The sequence below is a fragment of the Pituophis catenifer genome, unplaced genomic scaffold, assembly GCF_029215685.1.
Source record: "Pituophis catenifer annectens isolate HBS135680 unplaced genomic scaffold, rPitCat1.0.hap2 SCAF_3, whole genome shotgun sequence".
Lineage (NCBI taxonomy): Eukaryota > Metazoa > Chordata > Lepidosauria > Squamata > Colubridae > Pituophis > Pituophis catenifer.
In genome coordinates this window covers 61,929,989-61,955,103 of record NW_027256883.1, presented here as the reverse complement: position 1 = coordinate 61,955,103, position 25,115 = coordinate 61,929,989, and positions in this window count along the sequence as shown.

Below are 25,115 nucleotides of genomic sequence, written 5' to 3'. Positions count from 1 at the left end.
TAACCACACATATCTTAAAGATAAGTGGAGCAGTCTAATAAATTGTGTAAGGAGAGAGAGGGGAATCCCAAAAACACATCTGGATACTCTTTTAGCTACTTTGACAAGAATGACCCAGATGTCCCTCAAGGAAAATTGCAAACTCTTAATTCAATTCAACCACACCTTCTCAAAAATATCTTCTATGGTCCTGTTTTTTTTTTTAAAAAAAAAAATCAGTATGCCTTCTAGGAGCATGGTGGCTCATGTGGTTAAGACGCTGGGTTGGAGGTTAGCAAGCCCATATTCAGGACCCAAGTGCTGCTGTGGGGTGAGGTGAACTCCCATCCTTCACTTCAGCTCCTGCCAGGGGCATGAAAAGAACCCCAACTGGGCATTCCCCAGGCAACTGTGATGTCACCAATTAAGCCTTTCAACCCAGAAGGGCCTTAGTACTTCTCATAAGAGTGCAATGCAAGCTTCTACTTGATTAGAAAACAGGAATTTCTCACAAGAACAAATGAACTATGATTTTTTTTCCCCCATCCCATTCCTCTCAAATCTCTACTGGCCAATTGGGCACCATCCCCATGATCCTGCTCTCCATCAAAATGCTACGATAGAAGCAACTGATTTGGCTGGGGTTATTCAAAATTGATTAATTACTAAATACCTTTGTCATCTCTATTAGAAAGATATTTTACAAGATGTGCTAAAGGTTTCCCTGACCCAAGGAAATCCTTTTTAGTTTGTGGGTGCCATGAGACTGCCATTTATACTGGAACGATGTTACAGAATTATCATCTTCCATAGATCTTTAGAAAAATAAGTTATAACCATGTGTGCTCTGGCTTTAAGTTTTCAATTGCTCTAATTTGAGTTGGATTTTGGCTTTCTATCAAATCAGATCTCAGTTGTTGATGTTATTATTCCATTAATTGTTTTATCAACATATGATTGACAGAGGGATCCTGTGCATGTCCGCTTATAAGGTGTCTTGTAGCATTTTTGTTAACTTATTTGCAAATCAGTTTGTGTAGCCTAGAACATGCAATACTTGAAAATGCTGAGTCCTGCTCCTGTGTAATTGTTAAGATTAAATTTAAAAGATTATATCTATTAAAGTTGCTATTCAGTTATAGTTAAACTGAATTTAAGAGATTTTTTTTCCATAAAAGAAAACATTATCTAATATAATTCCAACAGTTGAAAACTGAAAACTGTTTGCACATGAAGTTTGTGACTTCTGTGAGAAACTTTGCTTTCAGGAATCTCCTATAACTGAAGTTCCTTTGCAAAGTTCCTCTTTTTTTATTGTTGTTGTAAGCAGCTCAGAGTCACCTTGAATTGTTAGAATTTTATAAATAAATAAAATAAAAAATAAATCCTGCAATTTAAATACACAAAATACTAATAAATAAGTACTAAAATACTCCTAGTGGGTCAGATGCATTTAAAACTGGACACTGTTTGAAACTTGTTAATCTCATCATGACTTTATTGCAGCCTACTGATTTTGTAAAATGTATAGCAATTGAGGTAAAGAAGAATCAAAGGAGTTGAAAACCTGGAAACTCTTAGTCAGTAGTTCACTAAATGATAGTTAATGTATCCTATAGATCAGGAGTGGCATGCGTCACATGTTGGCTCTGCCCCCGCCCAGTTTAGCAAAGGGGGAAAAATCCCAATATGTCACATGATGCCACCGTGACAACACAAGTTTGACACCCCTGCTATAGATGGAGCCTGACTTTACTTGGTAGTGCAACTCGAAGCTTTGAATATTGGTAATATTTGCTTTTCCATGCAAAACGTGTTTTGAAGACTTCCATTTCATGTTTTGCCCATGCTTGTAATAAGTTATTATTCCCCCATCATCTGTTGCATCTACATCCATGCCATGTTACAAAACTGGAAACCATTTTTTAAATGTACCAATATTTAACAATGTACTAATGTTAAAACACTTACTTTAAAGTGAAAATTGAATTAGAGTAAATTTTATGAACTTGGACTAATGGTAATGAACCATAAATGGGTGGGTTCCACTTACCTTTACTACCAGTTCACACGGGATCACGCGCGCTTCTGTGCATGTGCAGATCACCCATGATGATGTCGTGGTGGGTGGGCGGAGCCTCCCACCGGTTTTACTACCGGTTCTAAAGAACCAGACCGAACCGGGAGCAACCCACCACTGAGCATAAAGTCTTGGCTATGAAAACAAGCAATGCCTTTTTTTTTCACTACTGAAAAAAATAAAATTAAAAGGAGGCATTTTAAGAGATTGCAGAAAGATCAAAAATATTTGCTTAGATATCTATGTTCAAAAGTTTAACAGAAATTTGGAATAATAAAGAGATTGCGAATGAAGGCAACAGGAGTGTCAATTTTCAGTTGTTGTCAATCAATAGGAATGCAGATTTACCACCAGTTTACCAGGTACTTAAGCGCCAAGGCCTTGGCAGTATAAGGAAATAATAGCCAATTATCAGCCATCAACACATCAATCAACTAATAGGAAGGCACCACATAAATATGATGCATTGAATAGCTCAAAGCACATATTTTGATAGAGAGAAGTTCCCTTCAGCATGAGTCCAAAAGCTCAGAAGACTAAACCTCTGGTCCCAGTGACCAGAGGTGGTATTCAGCTGGTTTGGACCAGTTTGCTCGAACCAGTAGCGGAGATTGCGTGTGGGCCTGTCCACTCGCCCTGGCGCTATGCCGTCCTATTTAGCCACATTTTTGAGGCCGGCTGCACGTGTGGAAGGCAAGTGTGTGAGCAAAGCACATGCGCAGAAGGCCAGGCGCATGCACAGAAGGTGCACGCGTGAAGTGAGCATGTGCTCACGGGGCGAACCGGTGGTAACAATACCACCAGTGATTGACCCAGATTGGATATTGCAATAAATAGATTGAACTAAAGAATTGTTAGTTCCAAGTGTTCTTCCTTTCATATTAAACTGACTGACAATCCTGGCAGAATATTTCCCATCGGGTACCAAAGCAACTGAATGAGTGAAGAACAAGGACAAATGCAGTCTTCTTTTTCTTATTGTCCTTTGCCCTGCTGAGTTTTTGGCCTATTGCGCTTTATGTTTTTAGCACATTAAACAGGCATCTAATGTCTCCATATAACATGCTTTCTGTTTTTGTTCCTAGACTTCTATACACTTTCTATAAAAGTTCTCCTTAATATATGTATTACTTGTTCTTTGCGGTGTTCAGCCTGCTTTATTTTGCAAGAATCATCAGGGAAGGAGATAAACCAAGAATTTAGAGTTATATCATTTTTACTATTATAACTGTCCCAATTTTAAGGAATAATAGACCATCCTACTCAGGATGTTGTGCAAATATATGAGGGCCACTCAAAACCACCATTATAAATGATGGTCTGGATTAGACGACATGATCTGTTTGCAGACTTCAAATCAGCGAATTCTCATGATGTCAGTCTAAAATCATATTCAGTTAATAACGCTTATATGCATTATTATTATATGTCTATCAGTGAATTTATAATTGTTTAAAATAAGAACATCAGTTAGCACAAAGCTTAATTCAGGTCCTTTTGCTTTTCTTTTGATTGTAATTTTTATTTATATGAAATATTTTCAAATGAAGAAACATGACTACATTGTCAGAATAACTCAAATCATTTATGTTGCTTTATCATGATTTTTTAAACTAAAGGCATAAAACTAATGGGTCTCCGGATGTCCTCATGAAAAGCACTACACACATAATAAATGCCACAGCTTTTTTTATTATTATTATAATCCACCAGTTAGATATATTTATATCATAGTTTTGAAGGAAATTTTGTTATCATTGCATGAAAATCTTTTAATGATGGGCATGGCCTATATATAAAACAATGCTATTGTTAATTAATACACTTACATTTGTGCAAGCAATAAAACATTCTCTTTTCATGTATTAAACATATTAAGTCAAACTATGTTTTCATAAAATGGCTCATATTGACACACTTGTAATGATTATTACATGTTTGCCTACAGTACATAAAATGCTGTAGAAACAGCATTTACATTCTAGTATGTTACAAGTGGGATGCAAAGAGTTATTGCTTATTTATGAAGGATGTACAATGGAATACATCCACATTTGAAAACAATGTAATTTCAATGTATGTTCCCTTCTTAGGGGTGGATCAATTAAAATGCCTCACTGTATCATGTTCACAAACCTTTGTACCCATCAAGGAAGCTTTTCTCTCCCTTTTTCTTTTCTTCTCTTTTTTTTAAGCAAAGGAAGCTGCATTTTCAAAGAGAAAAGAGAAAAGAATAATCAGGTAACCGCAAAGATGAAATGCAATTAAGATTTTAACTATACTGTTATGGCATAGTGCTGCCATAAACAGCCTGAACAAAAAGCTTCAACACTCTTCATTAGTTGTTTGTCATTGTGATATAGTCTGCACTGCTTTTGTTTGACTGGAAAAGCAATTATGTTTTTAATATGCTTATATTCATCTCTTCATCATCTCCTGGATAATGACTCATTAGAAGCAAGGATATTACATACAGCACTGCAGCTTCTAGGTTTTGTGCATATTATCATTGTATCAGTTGAGTGTAAATACCTGGCAGTTTAGAAAACTTAGCTAGTCAGCAGTAAGTGCTTCAGCTAATTCTGTGTTGGCCAACAGAGAACTGGATTTCCCTCTTTTCTTTATCCAGCAATCCTTCTCTTACAAGTCTAAAGTTTGTGACCTTTACAGGAATATAAGACACAAATGAAGAGCTCCAAGTTCTCAGTAGCGCTCTGCTGGTGCTTCACAGAATATACAGCTTTAAGTGTGACAAACTGAAAACGAACCACACTTTGTTATGCATATGCAGACAAGTGCATGGATCCTTGACACACACCACAAATAATAATAATAATAATAATAATAATAATAATAATAATAATAATAATAATAATAATAACAATAGTCCTAGAACTATCCATATCCACCAACTCAGACAGGTAATACCTGATTGTAGCTGAAGATTATTATTTTTTCTCCAAATACAAGAGCCAGCTTCATGTTGGATTCCATCAAGGATGTAAGAAGTCATGATGAATGCTTGTACTTCATGTTTCCTGAATCATAAAGCATGCAACATCTACAAAGGAAGGGGAGGGGTTGGAAGCAGGGAAAAGGAAGGTAGATAGTCAGCTTTCTATACGTAACAATAGCCAAGGGAAGCATGTTAGGGAAGCTCTTTTTGGTAGTGCAGTGCCCCTGAATAGGCCTTGTTCATTATTCATTATTGCAAGATCCGGGACTGGTTCCAGTTCTCACAAGATCTCACAGGGAAGAGTAGCCCTTTGACCTCACATGCACTGGAGAACTGGAAGGGACCTTGGAGGTCTTTTAGTCCAACCCCCTGCTCAAGCAGGAGACCCTATATTATTTCAGACAAGTGACTGTCCAGTCTCTTCTTAAAAACCTCCAGTGATAGAGCACACACAACTTCTGAAGGCAAGCTGTTCCACTGGTTAATTGTTCTCACTGTTTAGGAAGTTTCTCCTTAATTCCAGGTTGCTTCTCTCCTTGATTACTTTCCACCTATTGTTTCTTGTCCTGCCTTCTGGTGCTTTGGAAAATAGGTTGACCTCCTCTTTGTGGCAGCCCCTCAAATACTGGAATACTGCTATCATGTCACCCCTAGTCCTTCTTTTTTCTGGACTAGCCATACCCAGTTCCTGCAACCGTTCTTCATATGTTTTAGAACATACAAAGGAGACTGATCATAGGCACAACCAGGTTCATTGTACTGGAGCTAATACCCCATCTTGCCAAGAAGATGGCACATGGAGACCAGTGGTGGGTTGCCCCCGGTTTGGACCAGTTCGCAAGAACCGGTAGTAAAACCGGTGGGAGGCTCCGCCCACTGACCCAGATGTCATCAGGAAGTTTCTGCGCATGTGCAGAAGCGTGCGCATCCGCACGAGCGAGTGAAGCGAGTCCTGTTGCAAACCAGTAGTAAAGGTAAGTGGAATCCACCCCGATGGAGACTATTAAGAATTTGATCAAGGATGCCACAGCTCTGCATTTTTACAGCCCCAGATGTTTCTTTGGAAACAAATGTTGCCCTTGCTTAACACGACTATTTTCCCTAAGCTGTCTATAAGAGGGCCGTGTTTAAAGCGTAGTAAAGAATCATCAAATTTCACATACCTTTTTTTCACGCACGCACATCCCAATAAATGACAAATTGAACAATGTCACACTTGAGAATTAAAACACTGCTTGTGAGAGAGAGAAAGAGAAAGGAGCGGGGAGGGACGGTGATGATTCATTCCTTCAAAGGAACAGAAAGTGGCATTTTTCAGCTGCAAATACCTTGTGATTGTCTTGCAGAACTGTTTGGAGCAAACAGGAATGACAGGAGGAATGAAGAGAAAAAGAAAAGGGAATCACTTAGATCGTCTGGTTTTGTTTATTTGGACTTTTATGCAAGCAGGGCAGCCTTACAGTGGACGATTGTGGGAAAAGCATCTCTATATTTGCAACAGGGGGAAATGATTAAACACTCGCCTGCTTCCAGTAGCAGAGGAATGCCTATTAATTTTCCACCATATGTTACCAAATTAAAGCGTCCATCATGGTTTCAGTTACTGTGGCTGCTCTAGTCTCCTGGCTGTGCTCTGTGGACTCACCGTGGCTGTACTATCTCTCAAGAGAGATGCCGATAGAGAGAGAATCTGGTTTCCTTTAAACCGTGGTCTGTTTTGGTGGGCTTCCTTTCCTGAATTGGAGAACCTAACCTGCAAGAGGAAGGAAATCCCCCCAAAAAAGTTTTTTTTAAAAAAATGGCAAGGCTGCTTCTGCCTTTTGGACAATGACCCCCCCCCACCATGACAGATTCCTCTGATGCATTTTGCAGGGGGGAGGGGAGGGGTTTGCAAAGCTTTTTTTTTTTTTAAAAAAAAATCATAGTTACTCTTTTGAAATCCCAGGAACAGGATGTGATTCTTCTGGAAACAGAATTTCTCTCCCCCGTCCCCCCACCCCACCCCAACAACTGCCCAAAGGAAAATGTTCATTCCACTGCAAACAGAAACAGAGCGGAAGAAATTCTGTGGGGATGATAATATGTATACTTGACACATGTATAAGCCCCAAGCTTCTCTGACTGCTGATTTTCTAATGAAGATATTGGCATGCTGTTAAGAGAAATATGCACTTCATGCTTAACTAATCATGATAAGCATATGCTGCAACCCGATCTGTCTGATTGCTAAATTTCTAATGATGATATTGATGTTATATTGACAGCCTGCTAAGGCAATCTGGCACGGAGGAAATAGGTAAACAGTATAGAAAGCACCCCAATTGTGCCTGTTTGCTAGATTCTTAATAATGATGTTAATTTTCAGTGAAGAAAGCCAGCACTGATGAACAAGGCTTTCACTAACAATTGTTCAACTTGTCTTTGCCTGGAAAAAAAAAAATCATACAAGGTATGAACTCAATCAAAGAGCACATGGGTAACTGACTTGAGATGGGATGGTTTTTATGAGAGATTTGCTTTGGACCTTCTTTTCAATAAGTAATATAAATTATGCATTATGCACTCTGTGGTTGTTGAATTCTCAAGCAATAAATATTTGCTTTAAAAAAATCCCAAATCCAGGCATTTCAGAAATGAGCCTAAAAGTTTACCTGCAAATATTCAAATATTACAGTAAATATATTGTTTAAAATAGAAAATGTGTTGCAACTGTACTATACTGCAGATGTACCTAGCAATTCTAATATTTAGGAATTGTAGAAATGTAGCATTTTATTCTGATATAAATTACATTAGTTGTGTTTCATATTTTAAAACAAGGACTGGAAAACTAGATATGTTGAATGGGCAATTTTTTTTTTCAGTAAAAAAAAAATTCTCAAGGTATTACGCACACATGCATAGAGCCCACTTACACCACACAATTTATTTCAGATTCAAGGGACTCTTTTCCTTCACCCAAACCCTGGGCATTTAATCCTGCATCATTCAAAATCATATTAATTCTTAATGCAAATACTAATGACTGTTTGGATACTGGAGGAGATAGTGCCATCTAGTGATCTTGAAAGCTTTCCTGAATGAAAGGTGCAGCAATTTATTTATTTTTTTGGATATTTTCTGTTTAGATAAATGAGCCTACAGACCCCAATTTAAAAAAAGCAGGTTCTCTCTCTCTCTCTCCCTCTCCCTCTCCCTCCCTCCCTCCTTCCTTCCCTCCCTCCCTCTTTCTCTCTCTCTCTCTTTCTCTTTTTGTTAAAAAAATGTTAAAAAACACACTGGAGACAAATCTTTTTAAAAATATAGCAGAGTTAAGTTTGGTTATTATTATTTTTTAAATCTTTGTCCTTCTCTTCTTTCTGTGTGTATAAGAGAGCAAATAGAATTTGCTCTATTTGAAAACAAATAGAATTAAACTGAAGAAGTGGTTGAAGAATCTATCCAAAGAATATGACCATTGAGTCTCTTCATATGGATATTTTACGTCATCTAAAGAAGATTAGGAAATTTAGGAAAATGAGGGGTGGGGGGAAGCATGGAAAACCTTGATCAAAGATTTTGTGTTATGTGTTCTGACCCTCTTGACTTTTTAATGACATGATGCTTTCCTCTGGTTGTAGTGGAGGAATGTCTAGATGTTAGAAAAATTATATCTTTGCTATTCAAGGGGATTAGGGAAAGGTTCCAATCACGACAATTATCTCGAGAGGAATTATTATTTTCCTACCTGTAGGCAGTGCAGTGAAAACTCTGTTACTGCATTTGGCATATTGAGAGACACTTTGGCAGGATTCACACATCACACCAATAGTTTAATAATCATAATTTGTTAAGCCACAGAGAGAGGACCCTGATTCATAAATTATACTAAACCATAATTGGAGAGTTTATATACAATGACGAATATTGCTGTTTATGAAGTATTCCTTCTACTCCAGGTTCACGGAGAAGTAATACTTTGATAGGCAATCCATTCACTATAACGTTTCAACAAAAACAATATGCTGTATTGCAGCAATATTTGAGAAAGCCTAAACTCAAATACGAGTCAATTTTAAATTAAATTTCAAAATTGCATATGAGAAGCAACATGCCATTCAATGGGACTTACTTCCAAACCAGTGGTGGGTTGCTCCCGGTTTGCCCCGATTTGCGTGAACTGATAGCGGCGGTGGGAGGCTCCGCCCACCCATCCAGATGTCATCAAAAATGCTTTGTGCATGCGCAGAAGCGCCGCGCGTTCGCAAAGCAAGTGCATGCACCCGTGCGCTACCGATAGCGAACTGGTAGCATCAGGATTTGAAAATCACTACTGTTCTAAACTATAATTATTTTTAACATCTGTAAGCAGATTTGCACTTTCTCCATAGAATTTCCCTTTGTCCTCTTCCATAACATTCAGTTGCATGCCACTAAATGAACAGAAGTGCCCAAGGTGACACTCGGAGCCACATGCTGTCAAATTTTAAGTGACCCAAAGGAGAAATTCAGAAATTTGGCTATTGTCCTGGCTCCTCTTCTTTCTTTGTTTAGCCTTTCTCACTTCCTGACATGACCAACATGATGCATACTTATCTTTTTTGATATCTTGTAGAACGTGTGCTCATTTATCTCTTTATAATATTTCTTATATAGATAGTCCTCGACTTACAACCGCAGCTGAGCCAAGAATTAATGTTGTTAAGTGAGATATTTGTTAAGTGAGTTTTGCCCCATTTTACGACCTTTCTTGCCACATTTGTTAAGTGAATCACTGGAGTTGTTAAATTAGTAACACAGTTGTTAAGTGAATTTGGCTTCCCCATTGACTTTGCTTGTCAAAAGGTCGCAAAAGATCATCACATGACCCCGGGGCACTGTAACCGTCATAAATATGAACCAGTTGTCAAACATCCAAATGTAAATTAAGTGACCATGAGGATGCTGCAACGGTCATAAGTGTAAAAAAATGGTCACAATTCACTTTTTTCAGTGCCGTTGTAACCAAGCAGTCACTAAATGAACTGAACTGTTGTAAGTCGAGGACTAACTGCAATACTTCTTTTCTTCTTGAGAGAAGAAAAGACCCAGCAATACATGATCATGCAGTAAGAACATCTCTAGTACAAAGTATTAACAGTGGCAGTCATTAATGGCCTATCTATCATTTTGCTGATTAGAAAAATATGTTTATGAGTTCTTCCTGCAGAAAACATTCATAGACTCTTGGTGGCGTAGTATTGGAAGAAGGAAGACATGCCTACTATTGAAGAATGGACACTAAAAGTAGTGAACTTAGCAGAGATGGCCAAAATTTCAGCATATTTGAAGGACCATTCAAATGAAAGATATATATCGGAATGGAGAAGATGGATTGACTATATTCAAAACAAATATCGGACTAAAAAGTTTCAAATAGTTTATGAATGAAATCAATATTTTCTTCTTGAATTATGTTTTCTTAGTTGAAAGGGGAGTTAAAGAGCAAGAGGGAGTTTGGAGATTACAGAAAGTTAGCTTATTTTAGCTTATGTTTGTTATGCTATACCCTGTTTTTGCTCTGGGAAGTCCGGGGTGGGTGGGTGGGGGGAGAGGGTTGGAGGGAGAGAGGGGATGGGGGGGTGGAGGAGGGAAGGGGGGGAGGAGGGATGGGAAAAATTGTTGTAATACTTGTTAAAACTTTTTAATTAAAAAAAAAGAAAACATTCATGGTGATAAACAAAGGGGGCAGCAATGCACCAAACAAAGTCCTTTCATGTTTTCCTCCCACATTATCTAGGACTCACTTCAGTTCCTTGAAATCTTCATTTCCCAGCTAGAGGGGAAAAACTGGCACCTTGGCTGGCCAAGTTTAGTAAAATTCTTTTGCTTCCGTGGATCAGAGTAGGTAGAGAGAAAGCGAAGACATGATCATTGCTGTTGGATTAGAAAAAAGCAAAAAGGCAATTCACTGTTTGAAGTCATCTGGTTCAAGTCCACTTTTAATATAACAAATTGCTTTGAAGAACAAGAGAGAGCAACATCTCTGATGCTGGCCAACAACACTTACGACCTAAACAACATAATGAGCCTTCCTTTATAGTCATAAAAAGCAACCATAACCTGTTGGGATTTGAGGAAAATGTATAGCAAGGGATATAGGTTCATCAAGGTTTATAAAGAATAGAAGGTGTATAAGGAATATATCAGAATCAACCTAAATGACCAGTTTTTCAAGAACTCCAAAACAAGTACTCCATCTCTCTCTCTCTCTCTCTCTCTCTCTCTCTCTCCTTTCTCTCTCTCTCTCTTTTTCCCTCCCTGCCTCCCTGCCCATCCATCCATCCATCCACTTGTTCTGGAGTACTCTGTCTGTCTTTCTCTCTGTCTCTCTGTCTCTCTCTGTGTGAGAGAGAGAGGGGGGAGAGAGAGAGAGAGAAGAAGAAGGCACAAAGAAAAAAAAAGTCCAAAATGTAAGCCAGATTTTTTTCATCAGCAAGCTTTGCAGTGGTTGGCTATGGAAGAAATCAGGTATTAGGTATTATTCGACTTTCCTGCTGCACATATAAATCTGCCTAGTTATATTTTAGAAAATTAACACCATATTCTCTTGATTCTTTCTTTCTTTCTTTCCTCTTTTGTTGTTGCATTTCTTTTTCTGAGAGATTTTTCACTAGCCTTACTAGAGACTAAAGCGGCCCAATTTATGGAAAGGGTGTTTCCCTATAAGTAAATTAATGGTCTAGTCTTCCCTTAGATAAAAAACAGTATTGCAACATAAATCTTTTCAGCTCAGTCTGTCTCCAAATAATAAGATGCATCTGTGCATTTATTATCCCTGAACAAGAAAATACCTGTTGTGTTTTGTAGAATCAAAAGAAAATATCCCTCTGGTTCCTCGATAGCTTTATCATCTAAAATCTTTTAGAAAGCCTCTACTCATGTCTTCTTCAATCCTACAATTTCCATTTTGACGTGCCTTTCAGACAGCTCTCTTATTAACACAGCTATAGGGAATTGGATGATTGATAAAATTGAACAGGAAAATTGATACAAAAAAATCATTTCAACTTGTACTATTGGTTAATACTGTAGAGCAAGTATTTGTTTTGACCTTTGCAGAAGATCTTCCAGAATCTCCAAAGTCTATAAAGTGTTCTTTTTTAAGAGTGAAATTTCAACCTTGCTCTTACCATGACAACCATAGGCCCTCTCAAATCCCTGGCCTAACGTAGGTGGCAGGTCATATTATGGATATTGGTTTGTGACTCAGCATCAAAAAGCCCATTCTGAATTGGGGAGGGGAAGTCTCTGTAACCTTTGACATAGCTGGCTGACTTCCTAATAAGCTTGGTGGATGTATACCCTAAAACAGGGTTCTCCAACCTTGTCAACTTTAAGACCTGTGGATTTCAACTCTTAGAGTTCCACAGCCAGCTTTGCTGGCTGAGGAACTCTGGAAGTTGAAGTCCACAAGTCTTAAAAGTTGACAAGGTTGGAGAACCCTGCCCTAAAAGGTCTATTAAAATGTCTACCCTAGTGTATTCCACTCCACTTTCTCTTAGATATGAGGTGTCCTTGGTGCTTCCTGAACTTGGTTGCTTTCTTGCAGATGTTCCATTACCCAGTGCTAGCACTGATGATGTTACATAGTTTGGGTAATGAAACATCTGCAAGAAAACAACCAAGCTCAGAAAACTCCAAGGATCCCTCATTTCAATCCTGAATTATAAACATTCTCTTTTAAATGTGATGTGAAGGAGTCAATTTTCTTTTAAAATATTTAAATAGCTTACCAGGTTTACATATTTAGGCTCTTCCAGTTAAGTTCCTTGGATTCCATTCCAATGCCCTTTAGGCATTAACTTCACCATTCTAAAACTTAGAAGAAATTTATGGAATTTTGGGGTTAAATATGTTAAAATGTTGGGAATTGTCAATTTGCAAAGGCTGGGACCATAATCTTCATTCTTCATTCTCTGATCCGAACACTTCCCTTAAACATGGCCACAAAAAGATACTTCTCCCCTTGAATGCTATAGTTGCCTGAGGGCTGAGAAGTGCTTCATCCCTGGATGACTGGCATATTTCATTTTGTCCAACTGTGTGGACATTCAGTTTGTTGGGGCAAGTCAGATTGTCCTATTTGGAGTTCAGATTTATAAAGAACTAGGCTCAGATCTAGGACCCCCTCCTACTTTTGCCATTTGTCAGGTGCAAGCCAAGGGTGAATTGCTACCAGTTTGGGCCGGTTCGCTCGAACTGGTAGTAAAAAATGCTACTGGTTCACCAAACCGATAGTAAAAAATGTTTTTTAAAAAGTTCCGACGATTAGCTGAGCAACGCACGATCGTCGGAACTCTTTTTAAAAACTTTTTTAGCATTCTTTAAAAAGTAAAAGAAAAAGTTCCGACGATCCTGCATCGCTCAGCTGATCATCGGAATTTTTTTTTTTTACTTTTTAGGCATTTTTTTACTACCAGTTAGGGCAAATAGGTAGTAAAAAAATGCTTTAAAAAAGTAAAAAAAAAAAAAAAAAGGCTCCGACGATCACAGCTGTGCTTCGCGATCCTTGGAATCTTTTCCTTTTTTATTTTTTTTAAAGCATTTTTTACTACCTCTTCGCCTGAGCTGGTGGTAAAAAATGCTTTTAAAAAGTTTTTTAAAAGGTTCCCACGATTGCGCGCCACAGCTGATCAACCCCCCCCCCCACTGTTCTACTTACCTTCCCAAGCCTCCTTTTGGTGCGCACTGTGCGTTTGGCGCACACTGGCCATGCCCATGTGCAGCTCGCATTTGGCATGCGGCATGCACGTGTGGCCAGTGAACCGATAGTAAACTGGTTCAGATTTCACCACTGGTGCAAGCAAACAGATCCACATGTGAAGGGTTGAATTTGACTACTTCATTGCATTCTACCTGTAATACAAGTATCTCCTCAGATGGCTTGTCTTCTCTTGGGAGCAAACAGAGAAGGTTCTGTGGAACTTGCAGGGCATTAGTCCTAGATATCTTGCAGCTGTACAATGACTCAAAACTCCCCACTTGATCCCTCCACCTTGCCTAGCTAGTAGTTTCCCAATGTCATATTCTCCTCTTTTGTTTCATCTTAACTTGCTTTGCCTCTTTATAAAGATGAGGAGGGGGGGCAAAGTAGACCACTCTATGTAGCGCCTAAATTAACTGGGATTCTGCCCAGCATTTTAAAATAAGCAACAAGCTTTAATTGTATAACTGTACATCCAGGTATGCAGCCCTATTGTGATATGACAGTACAATACGGTGTGCAGCAACATTTTGTTTCAGAAGTAGCACAATAGAGCCTGTGCTCATATTAGCTTGCCGTTACAATCAATTCTAAAAAGGAAGAACAATTTTACTTTTGTAACTTCATACGTTGTGTGACAAATGCAGACAGCCCAAACCTTATCAAATTAGATTTTCAGGTTCAGTTCCTTTTGTATTCCAAACATACAAAGCTGTTCTTGCCTACAGTACAGCATGGTTAATTCCCCTCATTAAATGAAATGCTTTTTGCTCATTTTGAATCTTCATTTGCTCTAAACTGTGGCCTCAAGTATCCCACGAGGGCCTCTCCAAAATGACTTTAAATTTGGTGTAAATTGTGCACACAATGTAGCAAGGAATACCTGTTTCAGGCGGAAGACACGGTAAAACTTTCGACATTTCAAAGGCTGCTTTCTCTTCCTCTCAAGGGAGATAATCCTTGACACACTAAATAAGCGATCCCATTCTTTGAGAAATGCAAAATAATTGCATCTCCATTCCGGTGTCTCTTTACATCTATGCAAAAATTATGGTGGGTTGTTTATTTAAGTACACCTTCCTTGTGGAAGCTTTATTGGCTGTGACTAGATGAAAATGAGCTACCTGACCTTTTTGGTGGCTGGCAGCTTAGGGATACAGAATATCTTTAGCTTACACTCGCACTTGCTTTACAGGAGCTGTGATCATTTGTATCTGAATACCAGGATTGTGTTGTTATAGCTCCTAATCAGACAGGTCCTATATTGAGATACGTTAAATTGCGAACCAAATCTTGTGTGCAGATGGTTACTTAGCAGTCCCAAACAGATGGTTGATGGCTTCAAGTAGAACTTAATTCTTTTTTCATTAAAAAAAATATTAAAACGAGTCCTCTAAACAGAGGAAACATTACAAATACAGGAAACTCCGAAGATGGCAAATAGTTATACGTGCAACATATATAACACACAATATTTCCTTTTCCCCCTTTGGAGTCAAGATTCTGTTGATGAAAAAACTTGGGGGAAGAAGGGGAATGTTCATTTTTTAAACCTTATAACTGTAATTTGTTATAACTAATTCCATTTTTATGTTAAAACATTAGGCGGGTGACCAAGTTAAGAACTCTTTGTATGAGATTCTTCCTAAACCCCCATCTCTTTGTGGGCCTCCCAAACCTGTAATTGAATAGTTTAAAGCAACCTATATTGGAATCGTAGGAAATAGCTTTGGCAAAGTAGAAGATTGAAAAGCTGCATACTCCAGTTCTGCCCATTATTTCATCTCCCAAGTGTCACAGAATCTTAGAAAGTAAGAATTGGAAAGGATCTTCCTGCCAAGATCTTCTAGTTCAACCTCTGCTACCATCAGAGCATCCTTGACAGATGGCAATCCAGTCTTTGCCCAAATAACTCCGGCAAAGGAGACTCCATTACTCTCAAGGCAGTCTGCTCTATTACTGAACAGTGCTTCCTGCCATTAGGACTTTTTCCACCCCCTGATGTTGAACCAAAATCTACTTCTACAATTTAAACCTGTTGTTTCTTGGCCAGTCTTCTGGAACGATTGTGCCCTGTATTTAATTTAATTTTAAATACATTTTGAATACTTGAGGTCAGCTGTTATCTCATCCCACAGTCTTCTTCAGACTGAACATACTTAACACATACTATGACTCACAAATCTTTCCTTCCAGTCTTCCTATCAACTTGATTTCTCTTCCTTTGGATATTATCCACTTTGTTGGTGTCCTTCCTAAAATGCACATCTGAGAACTTGATCAGTGCAGAATAAAGAAGAACAATGGCTTCTCTTGGTCTTAACATAGTGTTTCTTTAAATTCAGTTTAGGATTTCTCTTTTCTTTTCTCTTTTCTCTTCCTTTCTTTTCTCTTTTTGCAATTGCAACACATGTTCATCTTGTGATCCACCACTCCTACTTTCTTTTTTTCTGCCAAAATCTGAACTTTTTAATATACTTCTCTTGAAAGTTCATCTTGGTAATACTGCCCATTGTTCCAATTATCAAGGTCTTCTTGAATCTCAATGCTGTCCTCAGATTGTTTGGTAATTTTCCCTATATCTGTGACATTTGCAACTAAAACTCATCTTTTATCCATCTTGTTCCAAGTTATTTATAAATATGTTAAAAAGTTCTTTGGTGCAGCAATCAACACATCCTTGCAACTTGATGCAGAGTCAATAATTTGTGCTCAGTGGGTACAATTATTCAGCCAGCTCTGTTTCTAATATAATGGTAACTAATTCAGTCCATATTTTCCCATCTTCACAGCTAGAATCTCATAGTTTTTTGTCAAATGTTTTGCTGGGACAGGACACATTATGTTGACCACACCCATTGTGGGCATTGTAAACTGGTATTCTTCAGGAAAAATATCCAGCTCTCATGGGTTTTTTTTTTTTTAATCTGGCAGAACTGGACATGGAAGCATTGTTTTGACATAACTATTAAACTCGAGAGACTTTTGAATGATTGTGATTATCTGGGCATGTTATCTAACATTTGGGATATTGGATGTAATGTAATACTGAGATCAATTTTGTAACCTTAGATGTTGTATCCCAGAAATTGGATTAGTGGAGTGTAGGCCTCATAGTTCCATTGGATATCTCAGTGGTGTACAGTGCCATTGAGTGTGGTATTTTTCTGAAGCATCTGATGGGATTGGATTTGGAGTGGATTGGATTGGATTGCAGTGATTCCTTTTTTTCCCATTGAGCTGCATCCAAAAAATGTTGCTAGAAGATTACTGATCAATCCCTATGGTGCCCTGAAAGGTTACATTTGTGTTACATACTCTTTAATAATTTGATCAAACTTTTACTGGAATACACTGGAGCATTGGGTGAGATCAACTCATATTATGTCACATAGACAGCCATTGGTATCTCCAATATTGCCTACTCTTAGGTTTTTTTTCCCCTACTCCTGATAGTAAGCTGAATGGAAAAAAGAGCTGTAAATAAAATAAAATAGAAAAGTCGTTTGGCAAACAGAAAATTGAATTGAAGGATTCAGATTCATTGTGTCTTATATATATTGCACACTCCCTGAAAAAGCAGTTCAGCATTCCAGAATCACCCACAGGTAGCAGCTACAGCAAGGAGCACATTTGAACAATTAAGATTAATATGCCAATTTGCAAACATTCCTGAACAAATAAGAGTTGATGCCACCTCATACTGCAATATATTTTATGTGGAAGGCAAGGTTGGTATAAAACGTAGCAGCTTAGTAGCTAACCAGTACAAGGTATAGAGATCAAATTATGTCTATATTGAAAGTGCTACCTTGACTGCTAGGTATTTTATGGGCATAAGATTATTATTATTATTATTATTATTATTATTATTATTATTATTATTATTATTATTTTATTTCTATACTGCCCTTCTCCCGAAGGACTCAGGGCGGTGTACAGCCTATTTAAAAACACAGACAAAACAACAATATAAAATTTAAAATAATTAAATAAATTGGCTCAGATTTAAAACCCCAAAAAAATTTAAATTTAAATTTAAGTTAAGGTCCGGGTATTAACCTACAAAGCTTGAAATAGCTTACAGTCCAACTATTTGTCCAGAAAAAGCCATTCTGAAGAAACCTCTGTTGCAGAAATTCGTTTCTGGTGGAGAAAGCCTTTAGCTGCTTTGCCGTGAAATGAATTTGGATTGAGGTAACTCTTCACCAGAGTATTTAATTGCATGTTAAAAAAATAACCTAGAAATATAGCGATCATCTTATCTATGAATCAATTGAATTTATGATATAATTATTAAATGAATAAATAGCATTAAGCTCCCAATCATATGCTTCCAATTGGATTTCCTAAATAAGAAGTTGTTTAATAGGAATATGTATGACTGTAAATAAATTCATATGTATGCATAAAGATATACAAATGTATATACTGTATATAATATACTAATATATGTCTGTGTGACATTCTATGTATAATTCAAGATATATTGTGCATTAAATAAATATTTTAAAAATACTTTATTTATTTATTTATTTGTTTGTTTGTTTGTTTGTTCAATTTATATGCCGCCCTTCTCCGAAGACTCAGGGTGGCTAACAATGCACTTATAGCAATAGCCTTCATTCTTTTTTATATACCTGCTTATTAGGGCTTTTGGCCCCCCATACACTGTGTTTCTACAAAGTCAGCTTATACCATATTTGGCTAATACATTATATATTTTATGAATATTTCATTGAGAGATGTAATTTTTATCTGAAATTATTTTATCATTACAGGTTGTTGGTTTTTTTTTTTTTTCAAAAAAATCTGCAGTCTGCTTTTTCAGAGCATGAAAATGGCCATTTGTAGGTGTTATGAAAACACCTAAATTAAATCCTTTAAAAATGAGAGAGACCTTCATGGGCGATGCAGAATTCCCTGCTTTACTATCTGACAAGATCTTTATTTGGATGGTTTTAATTTAGTGGGATAGAAATGGCAAGGTGTGCCCCTCTCTGTTGCTGAGCTCAAGCACCTAGCTTGATTTACCATGTTCCAGGCTTGCTCTGGCTGCTAAGAGTTATAGCTCAAGAACATTAGAAGGGAGAAATACTTCCAATCTTTCCTGAAGGTCCACTGAAGATAGTTATCCTAGACTAGAAATGAGACATGTCTGCTCTAGAGCCCCCACAGATTCCATAGAAAGCTTCATTTTTCTTTCATTACTAGAAGGTCCCTAAAAAGTATGATGATGATTCCATGATTCTACCAACTCCCCCCCCCCTTTTTTTTTTTTTGCCCCATAGAAGGACCTCAGTCAGGTCCCACAACATCCAGGCCTAATTGGCAGGTATTTTCCTTCTACCAGTCTGGAGGGAACATTTAACAAGACAAACCTACCAAAATCAGAAGGATCAAAAGTCACTCTTCATTGTCCAGGATGGCTTGAAGATAGAAGGATTTTTTGTCAGAGTATGAATATTCATGGACTGGACTAGATCAGCCAATGAAAAGGCATGGTAAAAGGTTAGCCAATGAGGCTTGTTTTGGAAATAGAAAGTTAAAGAAGAAATCTAGGCGTGGCTTAGGCAACTGAGCCTGTGCAGAAGCTCTGAAACAGAAACTAAACAAGTCTGGACTCGTCTGCTCTGCTGAAATGAAACTAACTGGTCTCTCCTGCCTTGTGTTTTGCCTGTAACTTCTGCCATGTTGGAAGAATCAACTATTGGTATTGTAAATACTTGATCTGTTATTATGTATATAAAGAAGTTAATGAATCCAGCTGAATCAGTTATCTGTGTGTGCTTATGGATTTGATTTTTTGCAACAAACTCTGACAATTTTGCAGTTGCTTATCTCTCCCTGCAATGCTTTGTCCAAAGGGAAACCAAAGAAATTGGTCAGCGCAGTTCCTTGAATAATCTTCTTCAGATTCCAAGTCAGTATGTTTCTTCCCACTCAGTCTTTCTTCTTCTTCCGTAGTATTTTGCCTCAAGATCTATCCCAATTCAGTATATATATCAAATCATTCTTTTCCTTTATGCATGCATGCATGCTACATTTTCTCAGTATCTTATTTCAATTAGGAAGCTGCAAGCATTTGTCACTTTCAGACAAAGAAAAATGAATTCCTGTTATAAACTGCAAAGAATTTTGTGTTTTTAAGATATGTTGGAATTAAGTATCCTATTTTTATTGAATATTTATAAGATTCTGGCTGGCTGCTCAATAATTAAATTACATCAATGTGGTATGCACAAATGAAAACAATAATTACAGTTTTATTCCTTATTTTTCAATTTTGCATTATCATGTTTGGCATGCACATGGAATGTGAAGACTTACTATACTATACAGCATCAAATGGCACTTGTTATATCCACGGCTTAGACAGATGAGAAAAATCTAAATTTAACTAGGATCATTAAAGTATATAGATCCCTTCCAAACTACCAGCTCCTCTGTCACCCACTGCCACTCATTCAACAATTAAAATCACAGCTGGGATGCCCTGCACTAATCAGACTATTTCAATATACCCAGATGTTGAATAATGGGTAGGCTTATGAGTTGGTAAGTTGACACTACTTGCAGAGATCTTTCTCTATTTTCTCCCTTTCTTTTTAGATTTCCCAGACTTTTGAGCTTAGGTAAGCTTTTATAGCTTTAGCCAGAGCAGAGCTTCCTCTTCTTCTTCCATGTCTAGATCAAACTTTATACTGCTAGAATGAAGCTACCTTCTTAGCTTTGTCATTGACCAAAAATAAATCATTATCAGCACATGCTTCTCATAGCAGCCAAACTACCAGTAGATGGGCCAAGTTCTGTGTCTCTCCACATTCACATAACATGTTGTTATCCACTAAGGGCTTCCACTTGAGAGTATTGGTTTTATACTTAGGCACTCCAATTCTCAATCTTTTAGGGTCCTCCTTGTACTATAAGGGAGGTCATATCCTTCAGCCATATCCTCCTTTAATGTTATTCCTTTATTCCTGCCTCCATTTTTTAAATTCGATTTTGTTCTTGTGTACCTCAAGAATGCTTGTTCTTGCCATAAAGCTTTTCCTAGATCTGGGTTGGCGGGTTTGGGGGCATATGTCCATTCAGACGATGCCAAGGATCATACTCTTGTTAAGGTCTCTCAGCATCTGCTGCTACTTCTCTCCTGATCTTAGGTAGGGCAACGCCAATGAGAGAATATATTTTCTCATTGGTGTGGGTTTGAGACAACCTGTCTCAAAAAAGCAGAGCTAATAAAATAAGAGCGATTTTGAAATCTGATAGCGTAATTCAGTGTTTCTCATCCATGGCAGCTCTTAAGAAGTGTGTAGACTTCAGTTCCCAGAATTCCCCAACCAGCCATGCTGGCTTTGTTGGTGCTCATAGTTTTTGGGAACTTAACAGTTTGCAAAGCAAAAAAAGTAAAGATGACTCAAAGCACAGTTTGGTGGTGAAAAAACAGTGCCAAAAATTAGTTTTTCCACAATGGCCAGCCTTTTCTGGATTATTCCAGTTGAACATATTAGAGCAACTATTTAGACACAACTAGAAATTCATTTGCTATGTTATATTACACAACAGCAGGCTATATATTATTACAGAAAGACATTACCCAAATGTATTAGAAAATGTTACACCTATTAGGCTTTCAATGAAATCAGTAAATATATTGTCTACTGTGGCATTCTCAGGATACATTAAAAGTTACCATAAATGTATGCGTAGAAGATGTATTTGATCCCAACTTTTGCTAGGGGAGCAATTTTTGCTCTCAGTTAAGGGAAATATAAACCAGTTCTCAAACTGATTTAAACTAACTTATTTTCTTTGCTTGAAATAGAAAAGAGGGTGTTTTTTTTTTTTAAAAAAAGAGCAGTGGACAAGCAAAAATTGTTCTAATCACACTTCTGTCCTATTAAGATAAGGACTGTTACATCACTTCACTGATCTTATTCAAAGAAAAATAAGCAATGTTGTGGGCATATCTAAAGGTTAAGTAATAGCTTGTGCAGGATGAAAAATGAAACTTTGAATTCTTGCAGGATTCTAATACTTTATTTACTATGTTACTATTCAGCTTTTGAAGAGATAGAGATCCCTTTCAATAAATTAGTGAACTTAAAAAAAATATTCTGGAATATTAGTTTTACATTCAGAGCATCCTACATTTAGTTTTGCAGCTTTTAAAAGCAGTGATAATGTAGAGGGAGTCCTCGATTTACAACAGCTTAGTTAGTGACTGTTTGAATGACATTGAAAAAAGTGACTTTATGATTGTTTTTCACACTTACGACTATTGCAACATCCCCATGGTCACATGATCAAAAGTTGGGTGGTTAGCAATTGATTCATATTTATGACAATTGCAGTGACCTCGGATCATGTGATCCTCTTTTGTGACCTTCTAACAAGCAAAGTCTATGGGGAAGCCAGATTCACCTAACAACTCTTTTACTAATTTAACCACAGCAATGATTCACTTAATAACTGTGGCAAGAAAGGTCATAAAATGGAGCAAAATTCACTTAACAAATGTCTCACTTAACATGCGGTGGCTCAGTGGCTAAGACACTGAGCTTGTCGATTGAAATGTTGGCAGTTCAGCGGTTCGAATCCCTAGTGCTGCGTAACGGGGTGAGCTCCCGTTACTTGTCCCAGCTTCTACCAACTTAGCAGTTCGAAAGCACGTAAAAAATGCAAGTAGAAAAATAGGGACCACTTTTAGTGGGAAGGTAACAGTGTTCCGTGCACCTTTGGTGTTTAGTCATGCTGCCACATGACCACGGAGACATCTTTGGACAGCGCTGGCTCTTCGGCTTTGAAACAGAGATGAGCACTACCCCCTAGAGTCGGGAATGACTAGCATATATGTTTGAAGGGAACCTTTACCTTTACACCTAGCAAAATAAATTTTGGGGTCAGTTGTGGTCGTAAATTGAGGATTACCTGTATCGTCATTTACTCTTGTTATATGATTACCTGATCTACTGAGATCCTCAGTTACTCCAAAATTATTAAGCATGGTTCCTGTCAACAAAAATGCTCTCCAGCTCTCTTTGAATATATATGTATGTGTATGTACACACACACACGCATGCACATATTGTTTACGGCCAAAATATTTAATTATTTTAATACTGTTTTTAAATTCTGTATGCTCTGTTTTTACTTTGGCTGTGCACCACCCTGAGTCCTTTTTGGAGAAGGGCGGTATAGAAATTTAATTAATTAATTAATTAATTAATAATAATAATAATAATAATAATAATAATAATAATAATAATAATAATATATACACATACATACATACATATTAAATGTTTGCCAAAATAAAAGTTTCTAAAGTTTTTAATTATTATTTTTATTAATAGAAATTGAATAAATAAATAATATGCTATTTCTTCATGAATGAGGATATAGTTTTTTCTGTTTACATAGGAAAAAACACATGAAAATTGATGGTGGTCACTTCTGTATACAGTAATACAGTACTGTGTAGAGTACTGATAATTTCCCACACAACCTTCCACCTACAGAGAGATCAAGTGACTATAGGGATCTTGAGGATACTTTCAATTATGCCAAAGAGACATTTAAGATCTTACCATTTTATCCCGATTAGATACAAGAAGATTTCATTGGATTGCTGCAATCAGACACAAAGTGGTTTCTATTTGGGGGTAAGAAAACCTGGCTTTCTTCCACAAGCCTCAGCATGAAACCTGACTGGAATGAAAATGTTCGGCCTCCCGTCGGCTGTGAGGTTTCCCACAAACTTTGTATTAACAGACAAGAAATAAAGTGATTTTAAAATCCTAGCTGAATTACTAAACGCCATGAATGGATGAGGGTGGGAGTAGGGACTGGAAAGCAGCTGCTGTTAATGATTCCTTGTCTTCTTTTGCAAAGCCACCATATATGAGGTAGAAAAATCCAAATGATCGCTATGTGGCAAGAAATAGATATACAAGACTTGAAGCTTTTGTTATTACTGTTACAGTCCATATATGGAAACTCTATAGTCACATATTCTGAGAAAGATCAGAAAAGTATTTCATGATGGAATTATGAAATGGCAAAAAAGTACAGAACCTCTAAAAGGTAAAGGTTCCCTTCGCACATATGTGCTAGTCGTTCCCGACTCTAGGGGGTGGTGCTCATCTCCATTTCAAAGCTGAAGAGCCAGCACTGTCCGAAGACATCTCCATGGTCATGTGGCCGGCATGACTAAACACCAAAGGTGCATGGAACGCTGTTACCTTCCCGCCAAAAGTGGCCCCTATTTTTCTACTTGCATTTTTTACGTGCTTTCAAATTGCTAGGTTGGCAGAAGCTGGGACAAATAACAGGAGCTCACCCGGCACTAGGAATTTGAACTGCTGAACTGCTGATTTTTTCGATTGACAAGCTAAGCGCCTTAGCCACTGAGCCACCGTGTTCTATGCACAGAACCTCTACATCAGAGCAAATTCCAGTAAGAGTACTGGTTCATTCACTGTCCAAATCTGATCAGACAGAAAGCTGAGTCATCTCTATCATGATAACATTAAGCAGCAGATTCATTCTTGAGAAAAGCCGTGGTGATGTGGTGGTGAGAATTCAGTATTGCAGGCTATCTCTGTCCACTGCCAGGAGTTCGATCCTCATCGACTCAAGGTTGACTCAGCCTTCCATCCTTCCAAAGTCAATAAAATGAGGGCCCAGATTGTTGGGGGCAGTATGTTGACTCTGTAAACTGCTCAGAGAGTGCTGTAAAGCATTACAGAGCAGTCTAAATGCTAAGTAGTAACTGTCAAATACCCTCTTTATGTTCGTATCTCTACTCACCAATCCAGGAGTTTTTCCTATGATTGAAAAAAAGAAAAAAAAGTTGTGAATATTTGCATTTACAATGATCCATAGCAAAAAAAAGAAACATTCTAAGCATCTTCTCTTGAGCCAAAGGCTTGTCTGCACTTCCTAATGCTATTTTAGTATTTATTTGCCCAACATCAAAAGTATAGGCAAACTGTTTCTAGAGGATAGTGGATGACTACTATCCTGACTACTATCCTGTCAGAGCTGAAGAAGCTTCTTGGATGAGAAGCAAAATGTCTTCAAAAGAAAAAATAAGAAAGTCCAGTTGCCTTCTGAAAAAACACCTTTGGGACAACCATGACCTACATGACTGAGAATCTCTACAGACTTTTAGCTATACAATTTGGGATGAACAACCTTTGAATGGTGTGGGAGTCGGAATGGTTTTCCAGAGGAAAAGAAATTGCAGCCTACAGGAACCGGGAGCAATACTTAGGTGACCCTGAGGACATAGATAAACCTCCAAGTGCTTCAATGACCCTCTAAAAGGACGCAAATGACCAGCTCTCATGAAGGAATATAAATCCTTC